Source organism: Pteropus medius, unplaced genomic scaffold (genome assembly GCF_902729225.1).
Source record: "Pteropus medius unplaced genomic scaffold, Ma_sr-lr_union100, whole genome shotgun sequence".
In the NCBI taxonomy this organism is placed as follows: domain Eukaryota; kingdom Metazoa; phylum Chordata; class Mammalia; order Chiroptera; family Pteropodidae; genus Pteropus; species Pteropus medius.
In genome coordinates, this window is record NW_024349225.1 from 3648849 (window position 1) to 3666831 (window position 17983).

Sequence of the window (17983 nt, forward strand, 5' to 3'; positions counted from 1 at the left end):
CTCCCCTCCCTTCCCTCCCTCCCTCCCTCCCTCTCCCTCTTCCCTCCTCCTCCCTTCTTTTCCTTCATTTCCTTCCTTCTTTCTGTCTTCCCTCCCTCCCTCCTTCCTTCCTTTCTTTCCTTTTCTTTCTTTTTTTGCTTCCCTAAGAAGCCAATTAAACATTTCTCAACACCAAACCACTTTTTCTTATTAGTCCTCCTCCCAGCTGACACATATTTCCACTTCTACAACTTTGTTCTTGATTTCTCCAGCTGTGGACTACCACAACAAAGCACCACAAAACATGTGGCTTAAACAACAAAAAATGTATTTTCTTACAGTTCTGGAGGCTAGAATCTCTTCTTATCAGGACGATGGTGATATTTAATCAGGGCCCACCGTTATGACCTGATTTTAACTTTATCTCTTTAAGGTCCCTATCTCCAAATATAGTCACATTCTGAGGTACTAGGGGTTAGGGCTTTGACATAGGAATGTGGGGGTGGGGGATACAATTCAGTCTCTAATACCCACTTAAGTTTTCTTCTTCTTCCCTCTCCTCTCCAAATCCCAACCAGCACTTAAGGGCCACATTCAAATCCTACTTCCAGTCCTACCACATAATCATTCTTGCTCAATATTCCCTCTTCTTCTTCTAAGCTCTGACCTCATTCACTTTGGCACTTGTATAGTTTCGCCTTCCTGGATGTAACTATTCTATGGTTAAGCTCCTATAAGCTCTCTAAGTTCTTGATAAGTGCTTACTAAATATAGGTTTGAAATTCAACAAGATGGAATTTCCTCAATCTGAATTGCTTTTTTAAAAAAGAACTTTTCAGGGTCTTATTTACTAGGATTTTGCTTTCATAGATAATGGGTAAGTTCCTACGTAAGAAAAAGTCACTACTCTGTTACCAACTAAAAAGCAATAGTTCGAGTCTTTGAGAAGAAAAATTTCTCTTCTGTGTAGGCATGTGTGAGATCTCTCCCCTCAATCTTAAATTTCCTAATATTTTTCCCCTCTTAAATAACTTCTAATATATTTTTTCCAGGATCCTTGTGACCAAATACCATAAAATACAATCCAAGCATCTTACTCAAATATTTCCTTGTGCACTGGGCTCTGATACTGAGGGTCTTTACTTGAAAAATTCAGCATTTACCTCATAAATATAATGCAAACATTTATACTGCACGTGTGTGTTGAGTATATTCAAATCGGTCTACTTGTATTATCTCATTTAATCTTTAATTACTCTATGAATGCATACTGTGATTCCTCTCATTTTGTATTTGAGAAAACTAAGGCAGAGAAGTGCTAAATACCTTGCTCGAAATACGTGGTTGATTAGGACAAAGCAGTCTGACACTATGCCCAATGGTTTAACTACTACGTGTGATTCCGTCCACAAGCAGGAAAGAGATCATTTTTTGTGTATGTGTGTGTGTGTGTGTGTGTGTGTGTGTGTGTGTGTGTGTGTGTGTGTGTCCCTATATATAGTGTTCTTTTTTGAAAACTCTAAATTTTAAATTCATAATTATAAATTATTTTTCCAGTAAAAATCACATTCTTTTGATATGGATTTTTAAGCAGAAAAATATTTTTAAGTATATCTGTTCTCTCTAATATTTTCAGCCTGTGTTTCAATCAGTTGAGCAGTGTGTACCAAAAAAAAAAAAAAGACACCGTTTTCATGTTCTTGGGCTATGTGGTTTCCTTTAAGGTCAAACCAGACAGCGGGCCTGCATGAGATTATGCTGCCCTCATGTGACAAACATTGTGAACTGCAAGTGGAATGGACTCAGACTACGAAGCTCAGCTCCTCTAGGGGAACTGAGAGCAGCTAGCGAACTCCCACTGTTCACTAACCACTTTCAAAGCCATTTTTACCTGTGACCTCAGACAGCCAATGCAGTTTCCACAAAAGAAACATACAAGTGAGAGACTATCCAATTAATGCAGGTATTTACAATACTACATATTTACAGGTATTACATTCATAATTCAGTAGTAGGAAGTATTAGAAATGTTCTTTCTGGGAACTCAAAATACTAATGGAAAAAGTTGAATCCTGAAATATCTGCAGGGTGTATGTAATTTACCTATTTGATTATACAACCTGACAAGGCCTGACATTTTAAAATCTTAATATCAAACTTGGAAACATGGACTTTAACACATAAATTCTCTATTAATAATTATGAGTTTGGAAACAGGCTGCATTGATGAGATAAAACAGCAGAGATCATGCCCTTCAACAGAATCCAAGGCAGATCTCCAAAAGAGTTCTCTTCCTCTCCTTGGTAAATCTGTTGGCTTGCGAAGGCCGTGGCTAAAATCCCCCCTTGGTCATAATTTCGCATGACAGTCTCACCGAATGTGCAGTTAAAAACTAGAAACAGATACATGTGATAAGGGGTTAATATCTAAAATATATAAAGAACTCATACAACTCAACAACAACAACAACAACAAAAAACAATCCAATTAAAAAATGGGCAGAAGACCTGAAGAAATTACTTCTCTAAAGAAGAAATACAGATGGCTAATAGACGTATGAAAAGATGCTCAAGGTCATTAATCATCAGAGAAATGCAAGTTAAAATCACAATAAGATATCACCTCACACCTGTCAGAATGGCTGTCATCAATAAATCAAAAAACAAGTGTTGGCGAGGATGTGGAGAAAAGGGAACCCTCATACACTGTTGACTGCAAATTGGTACAGCCGCTATAAAAAACAGTATGGAGGTTTCTCGAAAAATTAAAAATGGATATATCTTTTGACTCAGCAATTGCACTTCTGGGTATTTACTAATCCAAAGAAAACCAAAAAATAATTCATAAAGATCTATGCGTCCCTATGCTCATGGCAGCACAATTTACAATAGTCAAGATATGGAAGCTACCTAAATGCCCATCAACAGACGATTAGATAAAGAAATTATGGTTCAACAAATGAACAGGACAAACAGAGACTCGTGGATATGGACAATGGACTAGTGGTTACCAGAGGGCAGAGGGTGAGGGAGGAGGGGTTAGGTAGATGGGGTAAAGGAGGTCAAATATGGGGGGGGAGGGAGAGGGTGAAGTGGGTAAAGGGGATCAAATATATGGTAGCTGAAGGAAACTGGACTTTGGGTGGTAAAGACACAATAAAATATATAGATGTCAAATTATAATGTACAGATCTCTCCCTAAAGTATAATCACATTTTAATAGCACATTTCCCATACTGAAATATATTAAATTTTTAAAGGTAAAAAACAAGAATATTTATAGTCTATTCATTTGAGACTATAAAAGAAGGAATATGTAGAAATATTAGGAGTAAAAGTAGACACAAATGTGATGTAGAAATATTATGAGTAAAAGTAGACACAAATGTGTAGTAGAAATTAAAAAAAAACCCAGCTGGAGTCAAGTTAACGTCCAAGTCCTGGTTCCAACTCTTACTGTCTGTGGGATCTTGAGCAAATTACTCAACCTCTCTTAGCCTGTTTCTTCATCTATTAAATGGTAATAACTTTCCCTCCACTTGGATTATGGTGAAGATCAAATTGTAGCAATGTCAATAAAGGTTTTGTAATTATTAAAAGTTATTCAATGTTACGTAAGCATCAGAATATTAATGACAAGCTAAATCCTAACACAGTTTCATAATTCATCTAAGAAAAGTTATTTTCTTCCTGCATAATGCTTCAAGATATTAGAAATATAAGAATGTAAAAGCTTCACAAATGCTTTAGAGATTAACTCTGGATTTAAAAAGGCGGTAGGCTAGACAATCTTATATCACCATGGCTACACCCTTTTCTCTCACACCTGAAAATGAATGTTATTTAAAGGTAAAGCACCCTGTTAATTCTCACAAGAGGATTACAAGGCTGCCAATCAAGCAAAAGACCCAGCAGGTAGGGTTTATGTGAGCTGGTAAATGGGTTCTGTCATAGCACTTGTAGACATGAATTCCAGAATTACTGAGCCTCCCGCACCCTATTCTTCTTAATCCAAAAAAGAAAAATTATATCTTCTATTTAAGAACAAAAAATAAGAGCATAGTATTAAATAGATGCATTGCACCTAAAATATACTGTGGTTATACAGAGGATATGTGTGTTCTATACACCCAGATTTTAGCAATTGTACTAAGAATTTTAAAGGCCACCTGGTGTTTCAAAGAGTATCTCAAAGTAAATTTATTTCTTTGTCAATCGTGACAATATTCTTCTGCACCTAAACTTGGACTCTTTCCTTAAGCTCCAGGCCCAAATTTCCCTGTGTATTTAGGACCAAAATACTCGGACCACCCAAAGATACTTCATACTCATTATGTCCAGAAACATCACTGTACCCGAACCTCCTCCATGAGCGTTTGGTCTCGGTGAACAATATCACTATCATTCTAGACACCTGACTAAAACTTTACACCATCTTGATTCCTTCCTCATCCCCACTCTCACCACAGCCATTAATTAAAGAAAAGCTTTTGGCTTCTATCTCTGAAACGTCTTATATATTCGTTCACTCCTCAGTTCTATTCCTATTGTCGCTGCCTTTGTCCAGGGATTCATCAAATTTCAACTAAATCATCTATACGATGTCTTACCTGTTCTCACTGACTGCCTCTGCTTTCCAAAGGTGCTTTCCACATTCCTAATGGAGGAGTCGTTTAAACAGTAAGGCAGCAAGATTTAAGTCTTTATCAAGGCATTTAATAATTTAGGCCACATCTATCTTTCAGACTTACTTCTAAATTGAGGTCTTAACAAACTATTTTTTATACCACACACCACACACCATTACTATTGCTTGAATACTGTGCATCATAGTTCAGGGCTTTTAGTCCAGCTAGTCTCTGCATCTAGAAAGCTCTTTTCTCGCTTCTCCAAATAGCAACATATTCTTTATTTCTCAAAACCCAGTTCAGGTACTACTTTTCCATCTTCTCTCATTTGATCTGTACTCTACCACTAACAATTTACCATTATTTCCAATACCCTTAGAAAGCCCTGTTTGTATTTCTAAAAAAGCACTTTTTTCACACATGCATGTTGTTTTATCAGTAGATTGTAAATCCAAATTCTGTAAACATGTCATTTTTAGCTTGGTATTTCTTATGGTCTCTAGTAGTGTGTGTGTGTGTGTGTGTGTGTGTGTGTGTGTGTGTTATCCATCAGTAGCTCATTGCATATTTATCAAAAATAATGACTACCATTAAATAAGTGCTTATTATGTGCCAGGCTTTATGTGTCCAACATTTTTCACTATATTAATTGAGTCATTTAATCCTCAAAACAAATCTGTGATGTAGGTAACATGAGCCCCATTTTAGAAGTAAAATAACGAATACCCAGAAAAGTTAAGCAGCTTCCGAATCAAGGTCAACACTGGTCTGAAGTCAGGATTGGAACCAAGGTCTTTCATAATTCACACCTGTACCTTTAATATGTAGCTCTGGATAGTTAACCACAAACAACAAGAGCAACAACAACAACAAAACTGTAATAGATAAAAAGGCTGCCATGTGGATACTGACTTAAAACATCAAGAACTTTGGTACCTAAAAGGTAATATAATTAGAATCTGTAAATTTAAAGAATATTATTTCCTACCTCATAAGACTATTTTCCAGATTAAATAAAATGAAGTATGCAAAACACCTAGGATAGTACCAGGAACACAGTAAGAGTTCAAATAAGTTTAATTTTTTTTTTCAAGTGTCAATAGTATAGAAAGTATACTTAAACTTACTCCCTAAATCATCAAACCCTAGGGCAAGGAGACATGCTTTAAATTCATAGCAGCTTGAATGTCAGATAAAAAGAAATGTTTTTAATTTACATATACACTTATAAAATATTTCCCAGTGTATCTGCTATAGATAGAAAATACAAATATACTAACAAATTTGTTTGGAAAAAAGTTATGAATGATGGTCTCATCACAAAGAGATTTACGTACTTAACTTTTGAGGCTGATGGCATCTCCCACAATATATTTCTCTCCCCCTTGCTGGAAAGAGAGCACTGGAGTCTTTGGGACCTGGACAACGAAGTTCATCCAGCAACAATAATCATATCAACTACAATTCATTGAGCAATTATGCAGTTCAGAGGTAGCAACACTTTTACTTTTCATAAAACACCCATGAAGTTGGTTTTGCTATTATTGTTTTTGACATTATTATTATTATTATTCGAATGAAGAAACCAGCATATGAAGAGTTTAGGTAATTTGCCCCAAATTACACTGCTACAAATGTCATAGCCAGAATTTAAGTATGTGTGTCTGTCTGACTCTGGAGCTCTACCTCTTAAGCACTCAGTCTATTTCATTCAATCTATAATTTACTATCACTTTGGATTTTTTTCTTCTGTAAGGAGAAATTTTTTACTGTGATTTGTTACATTATAAACACTAGCTTCTTTAACATAACTCATTCAAGCGAAACACTCATCGTCTAGGCAATCCAACTTCTTTTAACACAGAGCAGACATAAACAAATTATAACTTATATAGTCTGAATTCCAATACCATTAAAAACCAGAAGGTACAACATACATTTATCTATCCACATAGTCTTTTCCTAGAATGGTCTGAAACCAGCAATAACATCACTGGGGGGTAGACTAGCTTCATACCAAATGACTATATGGTGATGTGTTCTGGGTATGTTTTCATCTTGCTGTCTACAAAGGTCATATTGGTAACATATCAAATAAGGAATTTTAAAACTTCGGCTTTTCCCAAGTGAGCAACATTGTCCAGTTTTTACATCTACATATTGGCATTGCCGTTTCCATGGTGATTCTTTTTCTAATTTGATACCTACCACTGCTCTTTTTATGGTCTGGGATCTCACTTTAAAAAAACGGCCTTGTATATAATGGTTTACTTGGAAACTACATCTGGTGTATTTTTTTTTAAGTCGTAAGTATTTATGTTGGACCTGCCTGCTGAAACGAAAATTTGTACAACAAAGGAGAACACTCAGGCTTTCCCAGAACTGTCTCTGAACTCTTTCTCCACCACAAAAAGAAGCAGAAAGAGGACAGAGAATTCAGAGGGTCTAATTTAACATGATGATGGTTTCGGGGCCCCAGCATCTGATGATGGTAATTACAGACTTTTCTCGCCAAATTCAATATTTTGAAGTTGAGACAAAGCTTTCATTTAAATTTAACTTTCAACTGTTCATAAAGTTCGAAGCTATTTTCATTGGTTCATCAGAACTCTCAAATGATTATCCTGAAACACCAGAGATACCCACTAAAAGATACTCGTCTCCTTAAATACTTTGAAGTGTTATTTAAGTTTTTGTGCCACTATGCTTTCATCATTTTCAGCTTCTTATTTCTGATCCTTTGGCCACACCGAGAGTCATTAAAGTTTGGAGCTATTCCAAAGAGAGTTAAGATCCTAGGCAAGTCACTCTACATGCTCTTTTCATATACTCTGCCCAAAAAGCTTTATTTGGATGAATTTTTAAATTATAATTTAAATAGTAAAGTGGTAACACAGTCCAGAAGGCTGCATATGGAAGACAAGCAATTCTCTCAAAAAAAATAGAACATGCTGTATTCTGGGTTTATGTACAGAAGCTCTCATTAATATTTTTGTTTGTTTTGTTTTGTTTTGTTTTGTTTTGACCAGCTGGAGAAATACAAATTTCTCCTAACAAACCTCTACATAGCACTAGTAAAGTTATTTTTATACTACTCTCCAATAATATTTATTCTGTCCTGCAATGAAATCCACTGCCATCAATTCATTAAAAATGTTCAAGGTACATTAATTGAAGAGGAAATAATACTTCCCCAAACACATTGGTAGTAAGCTGAATAATGACCTCCAAAGATATCCAGGTCCTGATCCCTGGTACCTATGAATGTTACCTTATATGACAAAAGGGATTTTGCAGATGTGATTAAGGATTTTGAGAGGGGAACACTTTCCTTAATAATCCAGGTGGGCCCTAAATGTAATCACAAGTGTTCTTTTAAGTGGGAAGTAGAGGAACACTTGACTACAGAAGGGAAGAAGGCCATGTGATTACTAAAGCAGAGTCTGGTGTGATGTGGCCAGAATCCGAAGAATGTCTGTAGCCTCTAGAAACTGTAAGAGGCAAGGAATGTATCCTTTCCTGGGGCTTCAGAAGAAATCATCCCAACAGACACCTTGATTTTAGCCTCATAAGACTCATTTCAGACTTCTGGCCTCCACATCTATAAGAGAATAATTTTTGTTGTTTTAAACTAGGAAGTTTGTGGTAATTTGTGACTGCAGCAATAGGAAAGTAGACAGCATTGTACATACATGCCTACGTACCTGTATTTTATAAACGGGAGAATCATCACTAAATATGTTCAAGTCAATTTATTGACCTTTCAAAACCAGTATTCTCAGAGATAAGAAATTCAACAAGGGAACTTTCGGTTTCTGGTCTGGCTTATAACAAGCTTGGAAGCTGCTATTCTGTCCTATATAAGCAAAAAAATCGAACGCACTGAAAAATCAATAGCTCTTCAGACAGGTGAGGTCACAGGGCAAACTGCTGTCCCCAAAATTAGAGACAGATAGGCAGATGGAATCACAACTTACCAGGGCAGAAACACACCAGCAGAAACTTCCAGGAACCAGGAGCAGGTGTCAACGGATGGTCATTGGTGCCAATTCAATGCCAACAGGAATTCTCAATTAGTAGTGTGGTAAAAAACGAAACTTTATTCAGTAAAAACAGCACAAATATGATACAGCACAGCTGTGAGATGGCCCTTGGACAGGCCAGTAAGGCAGAGGTGTCCTCTGGCAAGCGAGGCGCTACTCCGACTAGATAGTTTCGCTCCACTACACTTCCTTCCTCATGCTCTGCTCCACTTAGGCAAGGCAGGTCTGGCAAGATGACTTTCGTGTTTTAGTGCCAGGCGCCAGCGGGAGGAAAAAAGCATCCCATAGAAAAAAAGAAAGTGTGCTCCCAAAACCAGAGGGGAGCTAACTTATAAACAGAGAAGTCCTGCCCTAGTCCCTGTTTAGTCCATCTTCATGCAAATAAGGACCCCAAATCCTCAGTTTGACTCGTCCGAAAAACACTGTTCTCATTGGTCGGAACAAAACCACTCTCATTGGTCCATGAGGATGCTAGTAGGGATGTAGCTGCACAGCCCTGATTGGATAGAGACAGTCTCAGTCCTATTGGTTGAAATACGATTCCAGGAGCTCCTTTATAAAGGTTGGCTCAGCCTGCAGGAACACAGAGCGGGCTGGCAGTTCAGTGCAAAAAGCAGGCAGCTTAGTGCAGGCTTCTCTTAATGCTAGGCTGTTTTTTGTTTTGTTTGTTTTCATTTGAGCCCAGATAACCACCAGGAGTTCTTCTTGGTAAGTATCTTTTTTCTCAGGGTCAGCACAGGGTAGGAAAATCTGAACTGCAATTGATGAATTGCTAAAGACTCAGTGTAGACAAATCTGAGAGTCAAAAACTTCAAGGCAGACTCCCATTTTTAAAAGTTTTACCCTCTGGAGTTTCTCACAGTGAATATCAAAGAAAAATTCCCTTGGGTTTCTGACAGGGGAGTGGAAAAGTAACAGTTAAAAATTATGTCAGAGCCTTGTTTTTTTAACAAGACCTGAGCTCAAGAGAAACTATTTTACTAGTGCTCAACCCATTAAGGTTTTATCAGAGCCTAACTGACCCCATTTATCGTTTTATGCAGAGAAAGAGAAATACTGGCTCTGATAAAACCTCCAACCATCAGTCCCTTCTAAGGCATGAGAGTGGGTGACAGAGAGGCACTTGTGAAGCTCACAGTTCAGAGGCATTGGCTCACTACAAGACTAAGACCGAATCAAGGAACTATAGCATACTTCCCCTCTCCCACACTACATCACTAATGGCCTTTTTATGGGAGTTCCTTTTACCTGTACATTATGTCTAGCTTTCAACAAAAAATTGCAAAGCATACTAAATGGTGAAACAAACAAACAAACAAACCACAGTTTGACAAGACAAAGCATTGGAACTAACCTTGGACATGGCAGAGATGTTGGAATTATCAGACTGAATTTAAAACAACTATGGTTTATAAGCTAAGGGCTCTAATTGAAAAAGCAGACAACATGCAAGAATAGATGGATAATGTAAGTAGAGAGAAATTTTAAGACTCAAAAAGAAATGCTAGAGATTGAAAACACTAACAGAAATGAAGATGGGCTTATTAGTAGACTGGACATGAGTGAAGATATTCAATATCATCAGGCTATTGAGAATATGTCAATAGAAACTTCTAAAACTAAAAATATAAAGAGAAAAAAGACTGGGGGTCGGGTAAGGGTAGAGCAGAATATCCAAGAACATTGGAACAAATGCAGGTTAAGTGCCAAAAAAAAAAAAAAATTACTTCTAATTATATTGTATTCAAACTGTAGAAAATCAAAGAAAAAAAAAATCCTGAAAGAAGCCAGAGAGAAAAACATCTTACCTATAGAGAAGCAAAGATGAAATTTACATCCAGCTTCTTCTCAGAAACCATGCAAGCAAGAAGAGTGTGGAGTGAAATATTTAAAGTGTAAAGAGAGAAATGAATCAAGATATTCAAGAAAATTAAAATAATACTTATTTTAAAGCAGAATAAAGGTAAGTATAATTTTCAAATGAAACTATATGAATTAAATAAAATATGAGACAAGAATATGTAAGAATCGTGAACCATTCATATTTCAATCTTTAAGACTTTTTCTTGAATTAGAATCCACAAAATATTAGAGATGCTTAAATGGCAACTATAGCAACAATTCACATGGTAATTATAAGAGATCCTCATTGCGGAAAAGAATCTACACCTGCACAGAAAAAGCGGTTCTTCTCAGTAACACAATGTATAAATGTGAGAGAGAAAATAGCGATGCCTAAGGTGTAATGTTCACTTACCATATATAAATTCGTTTATGTGGATTAACTCATATAAGTGGATTAACGCAACTCTTCTATTTTATTTTATTTTTTAGGCAAAGCAATCTGTGGGTGACCTCGCAGATTGCAAGGACCTTGTCAATTTACAATCTCTTTCTTCCTTTCTTTTTCTTTCTTTCTTTTTTCTTTCTTTCTTTCTTTCTTTCTTTCTTTCTTTCTTTCTTTTTCTTTCTTTTTCTTTCTTCTTTCCTTTTCTTTTCTCTTCTCTTCTTCTTCTCTCTTCCTTCTTTTCTTTTCTCTTTAGACCTGCAACTCTTATCCTATTTTAGACAGAAATGTTAAGCAACTTGTCCAAAGCCACACAAGTGGTGAACCCAGGCAGCCTAGCTCCAAAGTCAATACTCTAAGCACTAGGCTGTTTTCAGTGACTCTAAAAAGGAACTCTATGGTTTTTCACCCCAGGACATGTAAACTATTTCCATGTTAAGTTGGCTATTTTTTGAGGTACAAGTTTTGACATACCAATTCAAATGACTATCATTACAGGCTTACAAAAGACAAAGGTACACTTTTTAAACACCACTAGTGCAAATCTGTTATGATTTTTTCAAATAAAAATAATTTTATTATAAACTCTTTAAACCAGATGATCTTCAACTTCTATCATCTCCTGAGTTTGATTCCCACAAAATTTCTAACATCTGTGTAATAAAAGTTTCTTGCATTAATTTGCTTAAATTTATTTATTTCAAACTTAAGGTTTTTTTTTATGTTGAATAAATCCATATTCATAAGCTTCACAACCTTCAACATTTTATAAATTACAATATCTATTTTAAAGCAATACTTTCCCAATTGCTAAGATTCTATTCAAAAATTTTTTATATGAGTGCTTCTAATTACTTTGATATTAATTATCATTTATCTGGAAGTTGTCCAGCTTTATTATTTCTTCTTTAATTGAATCCAATTCTTCCAATATGGATATACTATGGTTTTACATAAGAGCAAAATGATGTGCTTCATTTTATTTCTAAAACCATTCCTGATGCTATTCAATAATTTATTGGTTGTGAGGATTATAATCATGTCATTGGCCAATGATTTAAGAAATAATCATCAATTCCGAGTTCTCCATTACAGTGAAATATAATTGAGATTACTTCTCTAAAATGTTTTGATTTACCAAATACATATGAAGATCCTGCTATGTTCAAGACACCGTTGAAATAAGAGTTGGACATGGAGCTAATAATAATCTAGTGAAGAAACACTGTGAATAAGTACAACAGAGAGAACACGAGATAAATCATTTCCAAGAAAATGCTTCCTTTATTCATTGAGTTTAGATATAAAACAGCATTACATGTATCTGTTTTTCTAAGTTTTCTCATTCCTGGCTGAGTCAAAAACAAACCTGTTTTCCTGTTAAAATTTTCTTTATCAAATACCCACTACCAACAGTTGTTCAATTAAACAACTGATATATAATTTAGCTTAAAAGAAGAAGGAGGAAGAGATGGAGGAGAAAGTTATCAAAGAGAAAAACCACTGAGAAATTTGATCTATTAATGGGCTATTAATGATTTTACTATCATCAGTTCAATGAATAAATTACTGTAGTAAAAGCTGATGAATTATAGACTCGCAATTATATTTAATGTCTACTCAGTTCCAGAGAGTTGAATCGCAGAGTAATTCTTATTTCATAAGACGTATTTTTACTAATACATAGGATTCACCTTTTCCAGGTGGAGTGTTTCGTGTAGTCCAACATCTATAACAGCACTGACAAGCCCTTCCCCCACAAGTTTTGTTAGCAGCAGTTTGAGGTTCAATAAATTGTAAATCGTGGTGAGCCAGCGATCTATTACAATGGTAATAACAAGTAAATATTCACCTAATTCAATAAGTAACTCTTTAATGTTATTTTTACATTGGTCACATTTTTAAGCCAGAATAAGAATAAACAACTAGCTATAAGAAATATAACCCAACCCAATAAAACAAATAGTGTATCTCCTACTTATTTTTCCACATTTGACTTTTAACAATGTGCAGGTCCTATAAATAGCATAAACTTTACTAATATGTTCCAAACTATAGACTTAAAATGCAAAGTGAAAAATTCAGATAAAAACTCCAAAAGAGAAATAATATGAATACTTTCATTAGAAAGTATGTGTCTCTACTTCTCAAAGGCCAGATATATAGGTGTCTGAGAATGCTAAATTAGTTTTTCATGAAAGAAATGAGTCTTAAACATCCTAGAGTAAAAATAAAGAATAAAGTTTTAAAAGTAAATACTGAAATTATTTTAATTACATCAGGAGATAGAAAAAGCACAATTAATAATAGATTATTGTATGCTTATTGTGTAACAGTTAATGGTGTGAAGTAGTTAACATACATTAGATTCTCACACTGAATCTCTTGGGTCAGTATTCTCATCATGTGACATATTAGGAAACTGAAGCTCAGAGAGGATGTCACCACAATAAACGAAAGAGCTAGGACTCGATCATGGCCATTTCTTAATCTAAAAACAATCTTCCTAACCACTATCTTATACTACTTACTTAGCAAGGAAAAAGAAGTCGAAATATTCTTAATTTCTTCTGGCTTTTCATTTTGAAATAATTTCAAGCACACCTAGAATTTGGAAGAATAGGACAAAAGAGATAATTAAACAATGTGATAAAAATGTTAACAATTAGGGAATCTGGGGAGGGATAGAGCGAAGTTCCTTGTACTTTTCTTGTAACTTTTAGATTTAAAATTATTTCCAATTTAAAAGTTACAAACAATTGTGTATTTTTACACATATATGTGTGTCTCTGTGTGTGTGTTTTCCTTAATCAGAATCATTAGAAATACATGATGCCTTGTTACCTCAAATATTTCAATGTGCATTTTCTATGAACAGGAATATTCTCTTCCATAACCACAATATAATTGTCAAAATCAGAGAACTACTACTGACACAATACTATTATCAAATCTACAGACCTTATTCAAATTTCACCCATTGTCTTAATGATATCCAAGAATAGAGCCAAGAGGTATTGCAATTCAGAATCCTGTAATCCAGGATCACATATTGCATTTAGCTGCCATATCCCCTTAATCTCCTTTAATCTGAAACAGTTCTTCATACTCTTTCACAACCTTCTCATGACAAACTAGTTACTTTGTAGGATGTCCCTCAATTTGGGTTTTGTCTAATAGTTCCTCACGATTAGATTCAGACTATGTATTTTGGTTAGAATTCCACAAGGGTGATGTTGTATCTTTCTCAGCACATGATGTCAGTTTGTCTCATCACTGATGACGTTAACTGATCACTTTATTAGGTTTCTTCCATCAGATTTCTCCACTGTAATTTGTTATTTTTCTGTTTGTAATTAATCAGTAATTTGTGGGGTGATACTTTGAAATTGTGTAGATATCCTGCTCTTCATCAAACTGTCACGCAACGGTTTTAGCATCCATTCATAATTCCTACCTGAGTGAAACATGACCACAATAGTTCTGAGAACGTTCAAGCTTGAGGGTGTAAAAAAATACAAATGTTCAAGCCTTGATTAGTTACTCACGTAGAGATGCATAAAGGTTGGTTTTTAAAACCACCTGAGGGAAAAAGAGAATAGGAAGAGCTGTGTGTGTAATTAAACCTGTGCTTCCTTCCAGTGTTACTGCTATCGTCAGAGATCTGGCAGCTTTTCCCTGTTAGTTCTTATAGAAATACAGACACTAAATACAGAATTATTTTTAGAAAGAACCACTTACCAATAACGCTTCATTCTCAATTATGAAAACACTTCATTCTCAAAGTGTTTCTAGCATTAACACTTTCCAACCAAAATCGACCCTTCTAGAATAACTTTTAAGTAGAGAGAGCACTGGCCATCTGGTCATGACTGGGAAATTCTCGGTCACCAGAATTTGTGAGACCCTAGATGCATGAGGTAAACTTACTTGCCCCGGGTTTCCTTTTCTGTAAAATAAGGGATTTGGTTGCGGAGGGGGATTCTTCACCGTAGGTACATGACATACAACACAGCTTTCTACAAATGCCGATAGGTGACCCAACATCCAGAAATTCTGACTTATTCAACAGGTGAATCTCTTCAGGTAATCCTGATGGAATATTTAAGATTAGGAGATCTCTGAGATGTGTCTAACTCTGATTTTATGATTATGTGGTTCAATTTCTCTTTCCTATAGCAAACCAGAGATGTGATTTATTATTCCACCACTCATTTTCCTCCACTCAATATAAACTTCTGGCTTGTGCTCAGGGTACTGATTTTCAACCTTTAGCAATAAGTAGTAAATGACTAGTTAAAAATGCAGATTTCTACGATCTACCCATGAAATTATGTTGCAGTAGACCTGGAACCTGTATTTTTCACAAGCACCCAGGTGATTCTGAGTCCACTAGTTGAGAACTGCACTTTTAAAAAAACTGTATATATATATATATATATATATATATACATACACACACACACACACACACACACACACACACACACACACATGCATACATACACATATATATATATATAATATATATATATGACTGTTAAAGTGTATAGCTGAAACTTATTGGATTTTGTTAACTAAAGTCATCATAAAAAATTAATTAATTAATTAAAAAAAAACTGTCATGGCTATAATTTGCAACTTCAAGGAAGAGGGTTTACCTAAGGAATCTTTGGGACTCTGATTCACCCTGGAATATAATTTTTGGCTAAATATGAAGTATAATGAGAAGAAATTCTGTAGATCTATATGGGCTAATTTGGGTAACTTCTCCAAGAGTTATTGGTGAATGAAAACTCTAGTTAAAGAATGCTATTCGAGTTTACGGCCATGCTACCCTGAACAAGCCCAATCTCATCTGATCTTGGAAGCTAAGCAGGGTCGGGCCAGGTTAGGACTTGGATGGGAGACTACCTAGGAAGACCAGGTGCTGTAGGCGTAAAAAATAAATAATAAGGGATTGTAAACTGACAAGTTCTTGCAATCTGTGAGGTCAACCAGGGGTTGCCTCCCCTCAAAAAAAAAAAAAGAAAAAAAGAATGCTATTCATTGTAATAACCTGCCTCTAAAGTCAAGTCATCGATCTCTTCCCTCTGTACATACGTGCCATTCCCCCATCAAGAGGGTGGGCCTCTTCCTGCACTCTCCTTGAATCTGAGCTGGTCTTAATGACTTTCTTGACCCACACAATGTTGCAAAAGTGATTCTGGGACTTCTGAGGTGAGGTTGTAAGAAGCTTCGCAGCTTCTTTCTTGGTCTCTTGGACCAAGAGTTGCAACACGTTATTGCAGCTCTTGCTATGGGGTGGCGGGAGAGGTCATCAGCTATGTAAGGAGTCCTATTGCCCTGGGAATGACATGTATAGAGAGAAGATCTCAGTCATCTCTGGCTATTACAGCCCAGGAAACATGTGACATATGAATGAAGATGCCATTCTGGCCTTTACAGTCCAATAGGTGCCATGTACAAAAGATTCAAGGTTCCAGACAAGTGGCCCCGGTCAAGATGCCCTAGCTATCCCCAGCTTTTTGACTCCAGACATCATAAAGTAGGAATGAGCTATCCCTGCTGTGCCCTGCCTAAATTTCTGACCCACAGAATTGTGAATAGAATAAGTTTTGATTATTTTTTGCCAGTAAAAAGTATTAGCATGATGGTTGCCACATAGTGATTCTTAACTCTTTCATTCCTTCTAAATGTTGATTGTTTTACTGAAAAGAAGGGATTTTCCTTCTTCTCCATTTATTTATTTACTTAGTTACTTATCTAAATCAGAATATAATTATAGAATCTTATTTTATTCTATAAAATATAATCTATTATTATTATTATCTTTTATTTTGATGCTTAAATTGTCCCAAATTTGACCACTGTGGTCCTTTCAAGCCGGTTCCTGTATTATTTTGACAGGTTCTCATGACTTTTGAGCATTTATTAATTTTCATTATGACATTTCAGGCTCATTTTATTATTTCTCTGATCTAGCCCTCATTCCTTTTAGTGAAGATGTTACTTAGAAACCAAAATTTGGATTCTAAGTATACTCACTGCTACTGGAATGTTGTTTCTGTGTCTCAGCATGCAGAACTAGGAAATATATGTATGTGTGTTTGTTTATACACACACCTACACAGGTAGGTAGATAGATGATAGATAGACAGATGAACGGAAGGGGGAATAAAAGGAAGGAAGAAAGGAAGGAGGGAAGGAAGGAAGGAAGGAAGGAAGGAAGGAAGGAAGGAAGGAAGGAGCCATGAATACACACTGATACCTCCCATTCCAATCCAAAATCACTGGCTTCACACTAATCTTCCCCCAGGGCACAGTTGTATTCCAATAAAAAACAGTAAGAAACTAAACTATTTTCCCCTCAATGTATATTTACCCTTAATGTATATTTACTCTCAATGTATATACTTATTTGCATGTTACATAAAGTAATAACAGATTGCTAACCTGCAACACTGCGGAAAACAATCCTACTAATTAGAGTTCAATATTTCTGTAAAGTTCTTTTGGTCATTATTCTAAGGTTAAGTTTTCAAATATTGTATTCAAAAGTCACTTGGGCTCATTACCCCTCGCCTTCAATGTGGCTGTATTTTTCATCTGAAAAACTTAGTTTCATTTGCTTCCGTTTATATATACCATTTTAGAGTCTCTTCATTCTTATTGGCTTTACTTTGTGAGTTTAGTTTGGGTACGTAAAATATTAGCATAATTGCAAAAATCAAATTGTACAAAAATTATACTTAGAAAGGAGTCAGTTCCTCATCCCCAATCCTTCCTTTCTGCCCATTCCTAGTAGTTAGCCAATGTTATGGGTTTTTGGCTGTTGCTTCCTGTGTTTCTTTTTTTGCAAAAATAATTGGTGTCTCTCGACCATTTGATGCATCCTGTACTATAAGTTGATTATTCTTAGATCATAGAATATATATCTATGGGATAGTCTTGAACCAACAGTCTCATTGTAAAAGTCTAATTTCTGAAGGCTGCAGTAATATTTTTGGTAAACATTCTCTAGCAACGGGTAGGAGGTCAATAAA

The 17983-nt window shown here is 35.6% G+C and overlaps 1 pseudogene; it reads left to right on the plus strand.

Moving 5' to 3' along the window:
* Positions 1-15757: 15757 nt before the first annotated feature.
* Positions 15758-15876, plus strand: LOC120617860 (uncharacterized; annotated as a pseudogene).
* The last annotated feature ends 2107 nt before the right edge of the window (positions 15877-17983 follow it).